Raw genomic sequence first — 19,937 nt, 5'->3', positions numbered from 1 at the left:
ATCATATAATGCACGGTATCATAAGTTAGTATCTTAGATTGCCTTATTAATTGTCATGCATGACACAAAGTAATACTCCCACATCCTCTCTTTCGTCATATAATTGTGCGCCACATCATAAAGAAAGTCTAGTTGAAATGCATGATACTGCTTATGATACTCCCACTACGACAAGCCTAAGGTGGACTCATCAACAACAATTCTAGCTTTGTGGACAGTCTCATGCGGGCCTGGTGTAACATATCACAAATAAAATTAATATGTCATTTCCACATGACTACCTGGACCAAATCTTATCTCTGGATTGATGCTGGATACTAGCTCAAATATAGGCCTGACAAATGAGCTTCACATTTTTATTATGCTCATGAACATTACATGCTTAAAGTGGGTTTAACCGGCACCGCCGAGGGTGGAGTACATGTTAAGAGACAACAGAAGGAACGATTTCATTGAGACGGAGTCTTGTTTTAATCAATTAATTAAGGGAGAGTTTTACGGGATAATAAACCTGAAGATCTATCAATCTATCATGTGGTTCATAGAGGCTCGAAAACGCAATGTGGCCAATGGATCATTGTATCTACCTGATGATTAAATTGTGTCGAACATAATAGGTTGATTGGTTTATAATTATAATGCAACACCATGGACGTGCTCCTCTTTCAGGTACATTGTCGGCTAGCATTAACCCGTGGTTTTAGTGGTGTTAACACCAGCCAGAAGGGAGGAAATGGGTAGGGCAGGGCAGCACAAAAAATTCTAGTGGGAATGGATCGGAGAAGAAGATAGGCGTCGCATGAGTGCAGGGGTAGCAGTAGGCTACACATGGAGGGTGTGTGAGTAGAGCTGGGCTACTATTATATGCTATTTCTTACGTGAAAGTTCGCAATCAGCTAGTAATGGTGAGGCACACATTCTTGTCCTCCCTTTAGCGGCTCGCCTATGCACCTTTCGTGTGAGTCTAAACCTACCCAAGTTACAGCCGAAATTTCAGGAATCTATCAAATCCAGTTTTCATCATGAAATTCGAATTGGACGAGGGAGACATAGTCATCAAGCCAAACATCTTCCTCTATTGATGATGAGAAAATTCCAATTAGGATGAGTTGGGATGAGTGTTTCTTCACATAATAGTCATCGAAGAAAATGGGAAAATTCCAGAACTGGGAGATCTGAACTGGCCGTTGATGTTAGCACTTTCCCCATGGCTCTTCCGGTTTGCAGAGCCCAGCGGTGTGGAAGAAGCAATAATGGAGCAGGATGAACTCTCCATGATTGCCAACTTTGGAATCTAGAAGACCGAAGAGTCGACCGCATAATCAAGCTTCACTCGGTTATCCTCTAATATCCCAATTCGAAAGTACTTTGCGTAAAATAGAATCACATGGGGTCATTGGTACAATGTTACTTTATAAAATGGACTGAGATGCTACTGCATCAATGATGTCCATGTGTCGTCCAGAGATGGTGAACTTCTGTCGTACATGAAGCAACACTCATCCCAACTCGTATGTAGGCTTTCCTTTCTATTTTCTGCATGGCTACTTAAACATCACCAAACCAGAATGGCTCCTATGAATGCAAAGGTACTACTGCACTGTATAGGCTGGAATTCAACTAGCATGTTATTTCACGCCTTCATTATACAATAATGCAGATGCCCATGCATGAAAATTACATGACTAAAGTTAGTTGGATTCAACACATAGCAAGCAAGTCGCATATCATTAAGGAACTGCACCAAAGAGCTCAGGCTATATAAATGATCCATGCCATCATCTTTGACTAGATCATTTCCACGATACTCTCATGAGCATTCAAGTTTAGATCAGATTAAGAAGAAGAAGCAGGCATCCAGATCATTCTTGGAATAGAAAATTATTTTGGCCGTCCAAACTTTTTTACCCAACAGATTAAACTGAACACGGGGAGGTAATGGGTCATCCCATGACTGCTACACTAGTGCCTTAGGGCATCTCTAACCAAACTCCTAAATTTAGCCCCTCACACGCCTTCTGGAACCTTAACACCTCAAATTTGAAGAGTTGAAAAAAAAATGTGAACCTAACCGAACTCTCAAATTTAACTCCTCATTCGAACTAGACCCCACATGGAAATTTCTTCCTTCCTTCCTTCCTTTAATGCGGCAAACGACTGACTTCTCGCCACATGAGCTAGGCAGGACCTAAGATAGATGCTCCACGGAAGTAATTTGATAGAGGCTCATTGTGCGCGATGTGCGACGAAGTAGTTGAGAAAGTAGGTGAAATTTGTCCTCCACTGGACATGGCTTGGGCGTTTCTTTGTCTAAATGGGTTCTTCCCCTCATCCTTCTCTTCATATGTACATGAGCTTTCCCTCTGTAGATGTTCCTTCGCGCACGCTGCAGCTTTGTTCATGGCCGTGACCACAAGGAGGAATGCCGCTGGCCTAGGGATGAAGAGGAGGAGTGTCACCATGGCCGGAGACGACGGGAAAGATACAGAAAAGTGAAGGAAAAAAAGTTCACTGGATTCTACAAAATTTAGCGTTCAGAGGTCGGCGGGGCTATGGGATGTCGGTCGACATGCGGGGTAGTCTCCGAAGGCAAAGAATGTGTCTGGGGTGGCGCATGCAAGCGGCCGAGCAACAGAGATAGGCGGCCGTGTGAGAGAGAGTGAATCTTTTGCTGAGACTTCATTTTGCTCTCTCAAACTTGAGATGCGGCCGATGCTTCTCCTAATTTTTTTTGATGAGTTAAATGTTTTGAGAGTGCGGCTAAGTGCAAGTTAACTGCTAAAAAAGGAATCAAATAAAATCCTTTAAGGAGGTAAACCTTTTTAAGAGTTTGGCTCCTTTTGTATCTAGAAACCTAGCTTAATGTTAGCCTCACCGTGAAAGTTTGCCCAAAAAGGCTTCCGTCCCACTTTATATATAAAGCAACACAGACAAATAGATACAAGATGATGAGGAGATCCTCTTACAAAGCAGATCAAAGAAATAACAAGAAAACAGGAGTCCACACCCTAACACAAAGACACCTAGACTACCAACAGGGAAGAAGGCATGCCACCAAGGGAAACCGCCGGATCTTGTTGTGTCGCTCATACCAAGGTGCCGCCAGAGAGAGCCCTTTCCCTCCCGCTCCAGATCGTGGAGCACGATCCTGCTTGCAGACATGAGGATTGCGAGGGGCACCTGCGAGAACCCGTGTAAAAGATAAGGGGGCAAGACCGTCCACCCATGCTAGAGCCTAGGTAACTTTGTGCCAGGACCCGAACAAGCCTGCCGATGATGACGCCACGCGTCGAGGGAACCCTGGGCTCCACGCGTCGATCACCGTGGAAGTTTTGATTATCCGCCTGGAAACACCACATGAAGAAACTAGGGATCTGGGCGGTGATGCAATCCACTATGGATGGCTAAACAAATGTAATCACATCACAACGTTTACTATGCTATGCATTTGCTTGACGATGGTTTTAGCCTCGTTGCCTGATATCAATTTTAATGAAAATGATGGCTGCATCGCAATGATGCAAAGGCAGAGGGTTTCAACCTTATTTTTAAAAACACATTACTACTCCCTGGCAGTTTAATTAACACTAGGAAAAATGCTCGTGTGTTGCAACAGGAAAAATCATCTATGCACCCCACTTGTGAAAGAAAACATTGTAAACAAAATTTGAGATATTTCCAATTGCTTGACATGAGAAATTAAAATTCTTTTAGTGCACATATTCCGCAAAGTAATTAAAGTGAAGCTTAACATTCCAACTCTACAAGATCTCTATACGTGCAGAACGGAACACTTACTTTAGCGTTGTGGCTAGCTCATTCTACAAACAATCTGTTGGTCCATGGTTCAATCGCGGCTTAGACATTACTGTTTGAATGCTAGTGGAAGAGAATGTTCATGGTAGAACAATTAACATCAAAACCATGAATCTAAATGGCCAATAATTTAGTGCACCCTGTTATTTTGGCTAATAGTGTTCATATATTTATAGTGCATCAAAAGAACTTACATCAATTTCTAGTTTTTACCATAAATACATATGGCGTGTCTTAGTGCTAACTGTAACTGCATGTACAAAACTGATTACAACACACTATCTGCTACATACGTCCTCATATAGAAATGATATAATTGATGCAAGTATGTCTTTGTGTCGGCAGGAACAAACATAAACTCCCACTAACAAATGTGCAGGTTTGGAGTGAATAGTGAACCTTATTTTGTTCCAGGTTAAATATAACTATAAGACGACCCTATATATTTCAGACAAAGAAATTCAAAGAGAAAATCCATCACTTCAATTATTTAATAAGAAAATGATTACTAACCTCTGATTTTGGGCTAATGGTGTTCATTTATTTATAGTGCATCAAAAGAACTTACATCAATTTCTAGTTTTACCACAAATACATATGATGTGTCTTAGTGCTGATTAACTATACGTACAAAAATAATTACAACACACTATTTGCTACATACACCTTCATATAAAAAATGATATAATTGATGCAAGTAAGTCTTTGTGTCAATTGGGACACATATAAAATTCCATTAACAAATATGCATATTTGGAGTGAATAATGGACCTTATTTTGTTCCTGGTCAAATATAACTATAAGACGACCCTATATATTTCACACAAAGAAAATCAAAGAGAAAAGCAATCACTTCTATTATTTAATAAGAAAATGATTAAAAACTCACTTCTGGGTTCATAGTTAGATCTGTAGGATTGCTGGAATTTAGTCTATTTTGGGCAGCCCAATAACTATTTCAGAAATTCCTAATAAATCCTAGAGGCCCACTTAGCCCATTTGTGCAAGGCAAGGGATACTACTAAAGTTTAGTCTCACATTGCTAGTTTAGTGGGAGTTGGACCTCCTTATAAGGGAGGTTCTTTCCCCACTTGTACGAGCATGAGAACAAGAGGGATATCCACGCGCGCTCCTCCTCCGCCGCCCGCCTCGCCACGCCACGCCTCGTCACGACGCGCCGCGGGTTGCGGGAATGAGCCGAGCCGATATCTAAATTTTTGCCACGCACTACGGGTATACGAAAGGTCACACGAAAGCTGAAAAGATTTTTTGCGAAAGTGGAGTTCGAATGCAAACGGTGCAGCCCTTCGGCTGCTGGTTGTTCGCTTCGTCTCTGTCTCTTCGTTTCGCCTCCCGTCGTTGCCCTTTCGCCTCCTTCTCTTGCGCCTATAAAAGGGAGGTCGCTCCTCCCAGAGAGACGCACCAGAACTACTCCTTCCCTCGCCATCGGTTCCATCTTTGAGCTACTGTTGTCTTCCTCATCCCGGCTTGTGGCGTGCACCGCACGTCGGGACAGTAGGCCTCCGAGACCGCACCTTTTGAGTCATGTACGGGAGAAGGGTGATAAGGTTTTTGGGGAGCGCTCTGCGTGACTACTGGCTTCTTCATCACGGACTCCGACGACTACTTCCCCGACGACAACTTCTTCCCCGACGTCGACTACCTCAGCAACGACATGGCTGGAGAGGATGTTGACCCCAAGTCCAGTGCTTCTGCTGCTGCTTTCCCGTATGTGTTCTTCTTCTTTCTGTCAGATGTCCTGCCATAGTTTCTCGTACTAGTTCTTGCTCTACATGTGTTAGGTTCTACTCCATATATGCAACATGATCTAGTATCTGTCCTAGATGTGTTCAGTTCAAGTTCATATATGCAGATGCTATTTACTTTCTCTTCGTCAGATTGCATGACTTGCTTTATTGCAGCTATATTAGTCATGCTTTATCTAATATTTCTGTTAATAAAATCATTTGGTAAATTGCTCATATTTCCAACAATCCAAAAACCTTATAATAGGCAATTTACCCCGAGTGGTTTTGCTGCTTCCATGAGACCTCCTATGTTTGAGGGTATCCACTATAAGAGGTGGCGCGTGAGAGCAGTCTTATGGTTTCAAACCATGAGTTGCTATGACGCCACTCTTAGCAAACCTGAAGGAGAGCTTGATGCTCCACAGGCACAAGCTTTTCAGAAAATGGATACTATGTTTAAGGCTGCTCTCTTGAGTGTTCTTGGTGAGAACATAGTTGATGCTTATGCGTCAATTGATAATGGAAAAGATATGTGGGATGCACTCGAGGCCAAGTTTGGGGTCTCGGATGCTGGCACTGAGCTGTACATCATGGAGCAATTCTATGATTACAGGATGACTGAAGAGCGCTCCGTGGTTGAGCAAGCTCATGAGATACAATCATTTGCTAGAGAACTTGAGCACTTCAGTTGTATGCTACCAGACAAGTTTGTTGCCGGAGGTATCATCACTAAGCTTCCTCCTTCATGGAGGAACTTTGCTACCTTGCTGAAGCATAAGAGGCAGGAGTTTTCCATCCCGGATCTCATTGGCACTCTTGATGTGGAAGAAAAGGCAAGAGCAAAGGACACACGTGCTCGAGGTATTGAGGGAGGATCTAGTGCCAATGTGGTACAGAAGCAGAACTTCCAGCCCCACAAGTTCAAGAACAAGGGCAAGTTTGATGGAAAAGCAAAGTTTGATGGGAAGAACAAGGCTGTGCAACACACGAACTTCAAGAAGAAGAATGGCAAGAAGAAAGGTGCTTGTCATGTGTGTGGGGATCCTGATCATTGGGCTCCTAGTTGCCCTAATCGCTATGACAAGCGTCATCCTGGGAAAGGCGGCAAGACCGCTAATGTTTTCATTGGAGACACTGACATGAAGGATGCTGGGTATGGTATATTTCCCACTATTCTTTCAGTATGTCATTCTCCTGACTGGTTGATTGACATGGGTGCTAATGTGCATGTATGCGGTGATATTTCTATGTTTTCGTCTTATCATACCGCAGGGACTTCAACCGTGCTGATGGGCAATGGTTCAAGTGCTTCTGTTCATGGTGTTGGCACGATCGATCTGAAGTTTACTTCGGGGAAGATCGTGCGGCTGAAGAACGTGCATTATGTCCCCTCCATCAATAAAAATCTTGTTAGTGGATCTCTTCTGTGTAGAGATGGCTACAAGCTTGTCTTTGAGTCGAATAAATTTGTAATATCCAAGTATGGAACCTTTGTTGGTAAAGGCTATGAGTCAGGAGGCTTGTTTCGTTTATCCTTATCAGACGTTTGCAATAAAGTTGTTAATCATATTTGCAACAATAGTGAATCCAATGTGTGGCATTCACGTCTTTGTCATGTTAACTTTGGTTGCATGTCGCGACTAGCGAAGTTGAACTTAATCCCTAGTTTCACCACCGTCAAGGGATCTAAGTGTCAAGTGTGTGTGCAAGCTAAGAAACCTCGTAAGTCTCACACGACTGCGAAAATAAGAAATCTTGCACCACTAGAGCTCATACATTCAGATCTATGTGAAATGAATGGTGTGTTGACAAAAGGTGGAAAGAAATATTTCATGACGTTAATTGATGACTCCACTAGATACTGCCATGTGTATCTTCTGAAATCTAAGGATGAGGCTTTGAACTTTTTCAAGATCTATAAAGCTGAAGTGGAAAACCAACTTGATCGAAAAATCAAGAGGCTTAGGTCCGACCGTGGTGGAGAGTATTTTTCCAATGAATTTGATGCTTTTTGTGAGGAACATGGTATAATCCATGAGAGGACGCCTCCCTATTCACCTCAGTTAAATGGGGTAGCTGAAAGAAAGAACCGTACTCTAACAGATTTGGTTAACGCCATGTTAGACACTTCGGGTCTCTCCAAGGCATGGTGAGGGGAGGCGATATTGACTGCATGTCATGTCCTAAACCGAGTTCCCACAAAGAACAAAGAGATAACTCCATTCAAGGAATGGGACAAGAAAAGGTTAAAACTATCTTATCTATGAACATGGGGTTGTTTGGCGAAAGTCAATGTTCCAATTCCAAAGAAGCGGAAGCTTGGACCAAAGACTGTGGATTGTGTTTTCCTGGGATATGCTTTTCATAGCATTGGCTATAGATTCTTGGTTGTAAAATCTGAGGTACCTGACATACATGTCGGTACGATCATGGAGTCGAATGATGCGACTTTCTTTGAAGATATCTTTCCCATGAAGGATATGGCTACCTCATCTAATCAGGAGATGCCTAGTTCATCGAATCAGGAACCAGTTACAATTACCGAACCTGCCATTTTGATGGAACACTTTGAAAGTCCTGTGGAGGAGAACAATGAAGTTCCTACTAGGAGCAAGAGACAGAGGACTGCAAAGTCTTTTGGTGATGATTTTCTTGTGTATCTCATAGATGGCATTCCCAGTTCTATTTCGGAGGCCTATGCATCTGAAGATGCTGACTACTGGAAGGAAGCGGTTCGTAGCGAGATGGATTCCATCTTGGCGAATGAAACCTGGGAGATAACTGATCGTCCTTATGGGTGCAAACCTATAGGATGCAAATGGGTATTCAAGAAGAAGCTTAGGCCTGATGGTACTATTGAAAAGTACAAGGCTCAGCTCGTGGCTAAGGGTTATACCCAAAAGGAAGGCGAAGACTTCTTTGATACTTACTCACATGTGGCTTGACTGACCACTATTCGAGTTCTACTTTCACTAGCTGCCTCGCATGGTCTTCTTGTTCATCAAATGGATATTAAGACTGCTTTCCTAAATGGAGAGTTGGATGAGGAAATTTATATGGAACAACCAGATGGGTTTGTACTAGATGGTCAGGAAGGGAAAGTGTGCAAGTTGCTGAAGTCTTTGTACGGACTTAAGCAAGCACCCAAACAGTGGCATGAGAAGTTTGAAAGAACTTTAACAGCTGCAGGCTTTGTTGTGAACGAAGCTGACAAATGTGTGTACTATCGCCATGGTGGGGGCGAGGGAGTTATCATGTGCTTGTATGTTGATGACATACTGATTTTCGGAACAAATATGAATGTTATTAAGGAGGTCAAGGATTTCCTATCTCCTTGTTTTGAGATGAAGGATTTAGGAGTGGCTGATGTCATTCTGAACATCAAGTTGTTGAGAGACGATGATGGTGGGATTACATTGCTTCAATCTCACTATGTGGAAAAGATCTTGAGTCGCTTTGGCTATAGTGACTGCAAGCCCTCTCCAACACCATATGATGCGAGTGTGTTACTTCGAAAGAATCAAAGAATTCCTAGAGATCAATTGAAATATTCTCAGATTATTGGCTCACTTATGTACTTAGCAAGTGCTACAAGACCTGACATCTCTTTTGCTGTTAGCAAACTGAGTCGGTTTGTCTCAAAACCAGGAGATGTGCATTGGAAAGCTCTATAGAGAGTTTTGCATTATTTGAAAGGCACTGCAAATTATGGAATTCACTACACCGGGCATCCAAAGGTGCTTGAAGGGTATAGTGACTCAAACTGGATCTCAGATGCTGATGACATAAATGCCACGAGCGGTTATGTATTCACTCGTGGAGGTGGCGCTGTTTCTTGGAAGTCTTGAAAGAAGACCATCTTAACGAGGTCAACAATGGAAGCAGAACTCACAGCACTAGATACAGCTACGGTTGAAGCAGATTGGCTTCGCCGGCTCTTGAATGACTTGTCGGTTGTTGAGAAACCTGTACCGGGTGTCCTTATGAACTGCGACAATCAAACTGTGATCACGAAAGTGAGCAGCTCAAAGGATAACATGAAATCATCAAGACACGTTCAGAGAAGGTTAAAGTCTGTCAGGAAAATGAAAAACTCCGGAGTAATTGTGTTGGATTATATCCAAACGTCTAAAAATCTGGCAGATCCTTTTACCAAGGGTCTATCACGTAATGTGATAGATAATGCATCGAGGGAGATGGGTATGAGACCCACAATATGAGTTGTTCATAGTGGTAACCTATTCTTTGTGATCGGAGATCCCGTGAATTAGATGTGGAAGACAAGCTGTTGGTCAACTGAGAGGAGAGTATCCTTACTATTCACAATACCTCTCCATGAAGATGCAATACTCTCCTAATCTGCATGGCAGGTTGATGTATATCTTGATGTGTTCTAAGTGGCTTATTTAAGCAGAGATGTTATCCTGCAGAACATCTTTTGAAGAACACACCTATATGAGTCTGATTGTCAAACGTCGCAATCTATGAGAGTAGGGTTCTCTCTAGTAAACTCATGAAAGGTCACGGAGTATGACGCATAAGCTCCACCCGCAGGGAAGACCCACGGTAGCCACGTATCGGTCAAGGCTTTATGTGAAGTTAGATTCGCAGAAAACTTGCAGTTCAAGGCCCAGTCCACTGTTCAAGTTACTTACTAGTGTAGCATAGAGTTCTAGGTGGAAGTTCAACTTAACAGTCTCCACTGCACTACTGGTATATAAAACCGTGTTTTGGAACCAAAGGCAAATTTCTGTGTCCCTCTGGGATCTGGTGGGGGATTGCTGGAATTTAGTCTATTTTGGGCAGTCCAATAACTATTTCAGAAATTCCTAATAAATCCTAGAGACCCACTTAGCCCATTTGTGCAAGGCAAGGGATACCACTAAAGCTTAGTCTCACATTGCTAGTTTAGTGGGAGTTGGACCTCCTTATAAGGGAGGTTCTTTCCCCACTTGTACGAGCATGAGAACAAGAGGGATATCCACGCGCGCTCCTCCTCCGCCGCCCGCCTCGCCACGCCACGCCTCGTCACGACGCGCCGCGGGTTGCGGTAATGAGCCGAGCTGATATCTAATTTTTTGCCACGCACTACGGGTATATGAAAGGTCACACGGAAGCTGGAAAGATTTTTGCGAAAGTGGAGTTCGAATGCGAACGGTGCAGCCCTTCGGCTGCTGGCTGTTTGCTTCGTCTCTGTCTCTTCGTTTCGCCTCCCGTCGTTGCCCTCTCGCCTCCTTCTCTTGTGCCTATAAAAGGGAGGTCGCTCCTCCCAGAGAGACGCACCAGAACTACTCCTTCCCTCACCATCGGTTCCATCTCTGAGCTGCTGTTGTCTTCCTCATCCCGGCTTGCGGCGTGCACCGCATGTCGGGACAGTATGCCTCCGAGACCGCACCTTTTGAGTCCTGTATGGGAGAAGGGTGATAAGGTTTTTGGGGAGCGCTCTGCGCGACTACTGGCTTCTTCATCACGGACTCCGACGACTACTTCCCCGACGACAACTTCTTCCCCGACATCGACTACCTCAGCAACGACATGGCTGGAGAGGATGTCGACCCCAAGTCCAGTGCTTCTGCTACTGCTGTCCCGTATGTGTTCTTCTTCTTCTTTCTGTCAGATGTCCTGCCACAGTTTCTCGTACTAGTTCTTGCTCTACATGTGTTAGGTTCTACTCCATATATGCAACATGATCTAGTATCTGTCCTAGATGTGTTCAGTTCAAGTTCATATATGCAGATGCTATTTACTTTCTCTCCATCAGATTGCATGACTTGCTTTATCGCAACTATATTAGTCATGCTTTATCTAATATTTCTGTTAATAAAATCATTTGGTAAATTGCTCATATTTCCAACAAAAACATCATATGAATCTTCTCTTATATATCTAAACAACGTTAGTCAATCGAAGGCCTTTTGCCATACATCACAGGAATTTGGCATGTAACTAAGGAACATGTGCGGCTAATATACTCCAAGCATCTAACAGGATGGCCATGCTCAAACAGTTTTCAAAACTGACTGTCTAGTCTACCTACATAACATGATACACAATACAGGGTTACATGTCAAATGTATGGAAGAATATTTAACCTTTGTACATCTTATCTCCTCTAAATAATAAATAAAAGGCAAAATGGTTATGTAGATAATCAGAGATATAACATATATTCAAAAGGACACATTCAAATATTTAAACATCAGTTTAAACAACAAAGCAAACTGTATAGCAAGACATCCACATTACTAAAAACTGCATTTTTTCATTTTAAAAGATCAATTTATAAACATGCAAATCATTTTGTTGTTGTTGCATTTTTTCTCTGTTTTGAACAAACACAAGAGGGAAGAGTTTTTATTCACATGCATAACACTAACTTATTCTTTTACTGAAACTGATGAATGTACAGGATGAATACAAACTTAGAGGTATTTATTTTTCAAAATACTACTCAACAAAACATTAGGACATACTATCAGATACCATGTTTAGTGTCAGATAATTAATGTACCAAATTTTATATAACAGAGGAAGCATCTGATTAGCACTACAAAAAAATACACTTCCGTGATGATACGTGTTTGTCACAGTAGGTCGCGTTTTTTGTCATGCATGTACATCCATGACGATTTTATGACAGAATCAAGATAGCCATACTTGTGCTGTCATATAAGTGTTCCATGACATTACCAAAATTATCATCACGGAAGTGTGCACTTCCATGACGATAAATCGCGCGTCACAGAAGTGCTTTCATCAAGGGTGACCGACATGTGACATCCACCGTAACGGAACACCGTTAAGCTATCGGGTCGGGTTTTGGATCCGATAACCCGTTAACAGCCCCGACCAATGGGGATTTTCCACGTGTAAAATCATCATTGGCTGGAGGAAACACGTGTCGGCTCATTGTTGGGACAGATGTCATCCACTCATTGGACAGAAGGCGCCTATGATACGTCAACACGTGGCACGGCCCAACAGAGGCCCATTCCTGTGAAAAGTCCGGCCCGTTTGACTTGGTCAAAAGGTGGCGGGCCGGCCCATGGAAAGCCTGTTAACGGCATGTTCGCATATAGCCCATTTACAGCCCACTAACCCAAAGCCCGTTACGCCCTATCCAAATTAGGCCAGTAGCGTCATCTGGGCCATCCAATATGATTCCAGCCCGTTTTCACTTTTGGCCCATGTATGGCCCATGATGTCTTTCGGCCCATATGAGGCCCTATGTAACTCTTGGCCTATTAACGGCCCGTGGTGAAACTGGCCCATATGAACAATGTATCACTTTACACCCATTAACGACCCGTGGTGAAACTGGCCCGTAATGAACAGCGTATCACTTTATACCCATTAACGGCCCGTTATTCCGTTGGGCCATTTCCATCCCATGTTATCTTTCAGCCTTCTCAGAGCCCATTTATTCTTGGGCTCATTTCCATCATTCGTTTACTTACGGCCCGTTACTATCATTTTTTGCTTGTGGGCCAAATTCAGCTCGTGGTTACAGTCGGCCCGTTTATGGTCCGTTAATACGTTGGGCCGTTTTCATAGCGTCATCAAATATGGCCTATTAACAATGTCCCGTTATGGTCGGCCCATGAACGGACGATTCCAACTCTAGCCCGTTTATGGCCATAATGCGGCCTGTTATTGGCCCATGTTTGGCCAATCGATCATACGACCCGTATAAGGCCCATTGATGATACGACCCGTAGAAGGCCCATTGTTTCTACGGCTCGTAGAAGGCCTACTGTTTCTACGGCCCGTAGAAGGCCCACTGTTTCTACGGCCCGTAGGAGGCCCAGTGTCACTACAGTAAATATTAGCCCATGGTTATTGTGGCCTAGTTTTAAAAAATAGGTTATTGCAGCCACTAGCAAACCGCGGAAAAAGAACTGCACTGACTACAAGTAAACAAATAAACAAGACAACAAGGAAATAAATAAGCAAGCAACTTATGCTAGGCTATCACGGCTATTACACATATTACATCCACTGGGCATCAAAGTTCGCCACCAGTGCAAATATAGGGAACAAAGCAGCATATAAACGCCGCAGCAAAACAAGTCCAGAACTAAAACCACTTCAGAAGAGTTCAAGAAACAATATCCTGGGTACCCATAATGCTGGCAAGATGCTTAGAAAGCTTATTAACTTTCTCTTGTTTGGCGCTTAAATCCTCCAGCGCTTGCTGTTGCACAAGAAAGTACGCATCTGAGTTCTGCAGGGACTTCCTCAGTCCTTCGGCTTCTTGCTGCAGCATAGCTGACTGATGCCTTTTAGCTTGTAGCTGAGACTGAAGAAGCCGAAGTGATTTAGGCAGCGAGTTCGAAGAGCTTGTGCCAGCGGTACTGGCCAGTAACTCGAACACTACATCAACACAGGACTGTGGGGTTTTCTCACTCTCTACAAGATTATTTTTATCACCTTTCTTGGAGACCAACAGGGTTGTCTCACTATCTTGAACCTTATCTGCATTACTTTCTCTACCATTGCATAGTGGGGTGCTCTTCTCCAATATTCTGTTTGCATAGTACAAGAGAAACAAGCAGACACATCACAGGTTTAGCTTGTAGTATACGAAACTCATTTTGGTAAACCGGTTCAGTAGTAAGGTGGACAACATAACAGCATGAAACAAACATATATCTATGTACTATGGTCACTGTATTGTCCATATCATTCTAGTTTATGTTCCCTAATCAAGATAGAGACACAGTTCAACTCATCTATTTTTAAGACACAACAGCATAGATAGAATATAAGTGTGAGAAACTACACAGCATTGGCAGCACTTGTAATGTGCATCACATGAGAACATAACTGTTTATACAACTTAAACTGAAATCAACATAGAGCAAGAAGTTAGAACATCAATCCAGTTAAAGAAATAGGTTTAAAACATACCTGTTGCACCATTGGAGTTTCAATTGGATCCTTCAAATTCGAAAGTAGTTGGTATGAGTAAATATAGTGATGCAACAACAAAGGAGTATGGACCATAGCTACGGAATCTGACCTGAGAACAGTTGCTCTTCTGCTTTAAACGTGGAGTTTGGGTTAGCTGTGGTGGTCTTCGTGCTTTGGGCACTGCAGTAGCTTTACAAACTGCTCATGTGGGGGTACTCTGTGGTGGACATGGTGCTTTGTCAACTATAAGTGGGTTACTGTCCGCTGGGGTTGCGGTTAGATGGGTTGTAGCTGGTTCTCTGCCCAATGGTGTAAGTGTGCAATCTGGAAGAGTCTCGATTATGTGTGGTGGGGCTAGTTTGTGGGCCAGTACAACCATGGTTCTACCTGCATCGACGGGTAGCACTGTCTTTTGTGAAGAATGGGTTTTTGCTCCCTTAGATACTGCCATCACCCCCTCCAATTCAAATGGCTGATAAACAAGAAAAGAAATTGAACGTACAGACATTGTATGATAGACAGATGTGGTAATTCACATATATGTTGTGTAACCAAACATGACAGCATGACACAATTTCACATATATGATGCGTAACTAAACAGGATAGCATGACACAATTGCAGATATATGATGGATAACTTAACAGGATATAATGGCATAATTCAACATATGATGAGTACGTAAACAGGATGACATGACAAAACTATATGATGTCTTTCTAAAATAGGTTGGGATGAAATAATTCACATACATGTTGTCTAAGTATACAGGATGGCATGATATAATTGACATAATTGATTCATATACTAAGCAGCTGGCACTCGCATGTATGATCTCTAAACTAAGCAGACAGAATTCAATATTGTGCATATGATGTCTAAACTAAGCAATGCAAAACACCATATGCATCATATGAGAAATATAAACATTGCAACTTAGAGCATACACCTCAGGTGGGATATAGGACTGGTCATCTGTCTCTGAATCCTCCTCTGAGGAGCTCCCTGTAACCATCGAGATATATGCTTCAACATGTACCATTGCCTGCTCTAAAGACCTTGTTTTCACTCCAGATTTTTCCATAACCGGCTCAAATGGCTGATACACATGAAGAGTAGTTCAATATACACAGATTGTCGACAAATGGAATACGTAATGAAAAAAAAGATGGCATGAGATAATTCACATATATGATGCCTGGCTCCATGGTGGTGCATAATTCACATATATGATAACTGGCTGAAAAACATGGCATTACATAATTCACATATCTGATATAGAAAGCAAACATGAGGCATTCACACAAAGCATGTCTAATCTAAGCAGATGGCATGACAATGCAAGACACCATATGCATGATATGAGCAATATAACCTAGCCAAGTTAGAGCATGCACCTCAGGGGGGGGGATACAACTGGTCATCTCTCTCTGAATCCTCCTCTGAGGAGCTATCTGTAACCAGCAAGAAATCTGCATCGATAGGTAGCACTGACTGCTCAGAAGACCTTGTTTTCACTCCAGATTTTCCCATGACCGACTCAAATGGCTGATGAACAAGAAGAGTAGATGAATGTATAAACATTGTTGACAAATGGAATACATTATGGAAAAAAATGGCACGATACAATTCACATATACGATGACTGGCTAAACAGGATGGCATTGCATGATTCACGTATATGATGCATGGCTAAAGAAGATGGCATTGCATAATTCCCATATACTCCCTCCGTTCCTAAATATTTGTCTTTTTAGAGATTTCAAATGGACTACCACATACGGATGTATATAGATATATTTTAGAGTGTAGATTCACTCATTTTGTTCCGTGTGTAGTCACTTGTTGAAATCTAAAAAGGCAAATATTTAGGAATGGTGGGAGTATGATATAGAAACCAAATAGGTGGCATTCACACAAAGCAAATCTAAACTAAGCTGATGGAATATAAGATGTATAATGTAAGCAATGCAAGGCGCCATATGCATGATATGACCAACATCAGCATGCCAGGTTAGAGCAAACACCTCAGGTGGTAAATAGGCGTGGTCGGCTCCTTCTGAATCTCCATCTGAACAATTATCTTCCTCTGGAATACAATCTGGAAATGCAGGAGGGGGGCACTTCTCCCACCATGGAGCGACGTCTGCATGTTCAGTACGATTGTGTACAATATCTGACATGCATAATAAAAAAATAGTTAGATTTTGTAAGGCCTAAGGGGTGCATGCAAAAATCAAGACTGATGGTAGCAAACGAGTGGATGGATCCAAAACTAATGATAGCAGGTAGATTATAGCTTCAGTTTAAAAAGATAGACAATGGATCATCTATTGTTTGTTGCCCAGCCAACATGAACCACATACAAGACCCCAGATGAACCAGATAGTAGACAGATACTATTCGTTGTTGGCTCGATATGAGACCCATGGGCAGTTCAAAACTCAAGATTGAACGATAAAGTAGCAGGTAATAATAACCGATGTATAACGTAAGCAAACACGAAAGACTGCGACCTATCTTCCGGAACTGTGTAGTCCTCAGTTTCATCTACTCAGTCGATGATGGTAATGTAGTTGGCGTGGCTGCCGGTAATGGGGAAGATGATCTGAGGCAACGAAAGGAATTCTGTAGGGGGGATCTCTGCTGCAATGAATGCTTCTGTCGATGGTGCACCTCATGTGGGGTGGATGACGGCACGGCAGGAGCAGGACATAACACATAGAGTTTTCTTTGACGCCTATCTGAAAATGAAGTAAATCTGTAAGGGCTCCTTAGAATTGGAGGATTCTATAAACGCAGGGACAGAAAAAACACAGGAATAGGATAGGAATGCACGTGCAAAACAGAGTATTTGGAAACATAGGATTTCAGTCAACCTGGGTGTTTGGCTCACATGAATTGGAAGAACAGCGGAATGGAGAAACAAAGTGATGCGACGAGTGTACAACCTCTTTGGCATAGCCTTGTGGACCTCAGCATCATTGGGTTGGACGTGGAGGATGGTGATGATGCTGGTGTGACTGTCGGAGGCGGGGAAGAAGATCCGAGGCCTCTGGAAACGGCGCCGAGGGTACTGCTCCGCTGTGATGGACGGTTCCGTCGTTGGAGCAGCTCCGCTAAGGTGTACGGCGATGAGGCTGAAGCATGACAAGACAAACAACGTTAATCTGAAGTGGGACCCTAATATCATCTGCAATAGATGATGTAATATACATCAACAAAAAGTGCTAGATGTAAAACACATCAGCCGCGCCACGGCCGCTCCGACAGATGCTGTAAGTACTGTTCACTCTGAACTTAACTGAAGAAAATGAACTTCACAGTCGAAACTGAATTTTACTGTCGAAACTGATTGAACTAGTAACAGAGCATTGCAATAGATGTTTAGGGCGTTCAAGCACTAGTAGCAGAGAAGCAGTGATCTAAATCAGCAGACACTCGAGCAGGGAACGCACTAGCAGAGAGCAAGTCATGCAGTAGCACCGTGAGCGAGTGCTAAAGCAGCAACTCCTGTAGCTGTCGGAGGCTGTGCAGCAGCAGCAGCGCAAGCGAGAGCAAGAGCAGAGTAGTAGCACAAACGAAAGCAGGAACAGTGCAGAAGCGCGACCAACAGCAAGAACAGAGCTGCAGCGCGAGCGAGAGCCGGAGCAGCTGCAGCTAGTGTCGTTGTGGAAGTCGCCGCCGAGGAAGCAACGACATGGGGGAGAGACGTCGTGGATGTTGTGGACGGCGACGGCGCCGTCGATGGAGACACGCCATGTATGCTCGGTATCGAGCACCGACAGCCCTGTGAGATCGAATAAAACATAAAATGCAGCGGTGAGTGCAGAACCTCCTTGGTGGGCCGAGTTGGCCTCGGCTTCCTCCAAGGAATTGGTGAGGGTGCTGCGGTTCCGGTGGGGCAGGTCAAGACGGCGTTGTGGGGATTGAGGTGGCGCGATAAACGAGGCGAACGTCGGGGCAACTCCTTGGAGGTGGAGGACGGGGCGGCTGATCCGGCGGGACAACGAGATCGACAACGGATCCTCATCCGGTGCGGTGGATGAGGGACGGCGAGCTGTTGCGATGGACGACGTAGTCGGGGAAGAGTCTCCGGCTAGGCGGCGGTCGGGAGGCCGACGGAGGAGCGTGGGGTTTCGCGGGTTTTGGCGGCCTCGGTGTAGGAATGGGGGGGGGAAGGGGGAGGGGGGAGCCAAGCTTAGGGACGCGCTTGTCCGAAATGTAGGGTAAGTTACCAGCGTACCCCCACCGGGTTTTGACACCGCGACATGGAGCTTCATTTCCGGCTGAGGGGTAGAAGGGGGATTTCGCGTGTCTGGGCTGCGGGAGCGATTTTGGATGAGGAGGGAGTTCTCGCGCGCGTCCAAATTTCGGGATAACAAGGCGCGGCACGGGTTGAAGAAGCGGGAGTTTCAAAGCAGGTGAGACAAAAGATACTCGAGCTTGAAAATTTCGGGATAACAAGGTGTGGATTCCTTGTTCGGCAGAACAAACTTAACGTGTAAAAAACAATTCATACAAGACACAAGAGAGTCATGTCCCCTTTTACTATATTGCTATAGATGCCATTGAAAAAACTACAAGAAAAATGTAAAAAAAATTGGGAGAACAAGATTACCCTGCACGGTACGAAATCGATTCGCACTTCCCTCAACAACAACAAAAAACAAATCAATTCCCACCAAAGAAAGAGTAATGTCCCTTTTTATATGATTACAGATGCCATGATCTCGAATTTCAATTTTTGAATCGACGTTATGTTGAATTCGAATATATCGTTAGGTGACCTTGCGGTTTATAATTGATGTAGTCGTACATTTTGATCTTCCATCATATATGAACATTTTCCTCCACCATGTGAACATATATATTGTCGTCTACCATATGGACTAAATTTGAATCAATTTTCCTTATTTCAATACGGTTGTTGTCAAGTTATACAATAATTTAAATATTATCTTCATATTTCACTATGAACTAAATGTACCATACGCTCTCCAATTCAAATATTTGTATCCATTTTATGTTGAATTCAAATTATAGTACATTATTAGTCTAGGTAGCGAGATGTTTGGGATAATCTAAACCCTGTTTTCATACGTATAATTTTTGGCTGAATTGGGACAAGTTTTGGTATAAGCCTCTTGCAAAACCGGAGATTCTCTCAACAAGCCTCGTGGTTCCGAGAGGGAACGTGTCACCTTTGTGTGCGAAACGATATACGCTGCCTCCCCCTAATTTTATTTACAGAGGCAACATAGAACTATATGAGTGCCCTGTTAAATTTTGGAATTATTTCGGGTTCATTTGGCCTTTTTATACATTAATTGAGTTTCTCGACTTTTAATGTGCATAATCTAAATATGAATTGCATGCACATGCTCCGGTGCACCAAAGTGGGTTGAAAAATCACATGTGTGTCCTTGATTGAATTTCTAGGTCCCATGGAAGAAATGA

This window comes from Triticum urartu, chromosome 7 (assembly GCF_003073215.2).
Source record: "Triticum urartu cultivar G1812 chromosome 7, Tu2.1, whole genome shotgun sequence".
Lineage (NCBI taxonomy): Eukaryota > Viridiplantae > Streptophyta > Magnoliopsida > Poales > Poaceae > Triticum > Triticum urartu.
The sequence above is the reverse complement of the archived record's forward strand: the minus strand, read 5'-3'. Positions refer to the sequence as shown.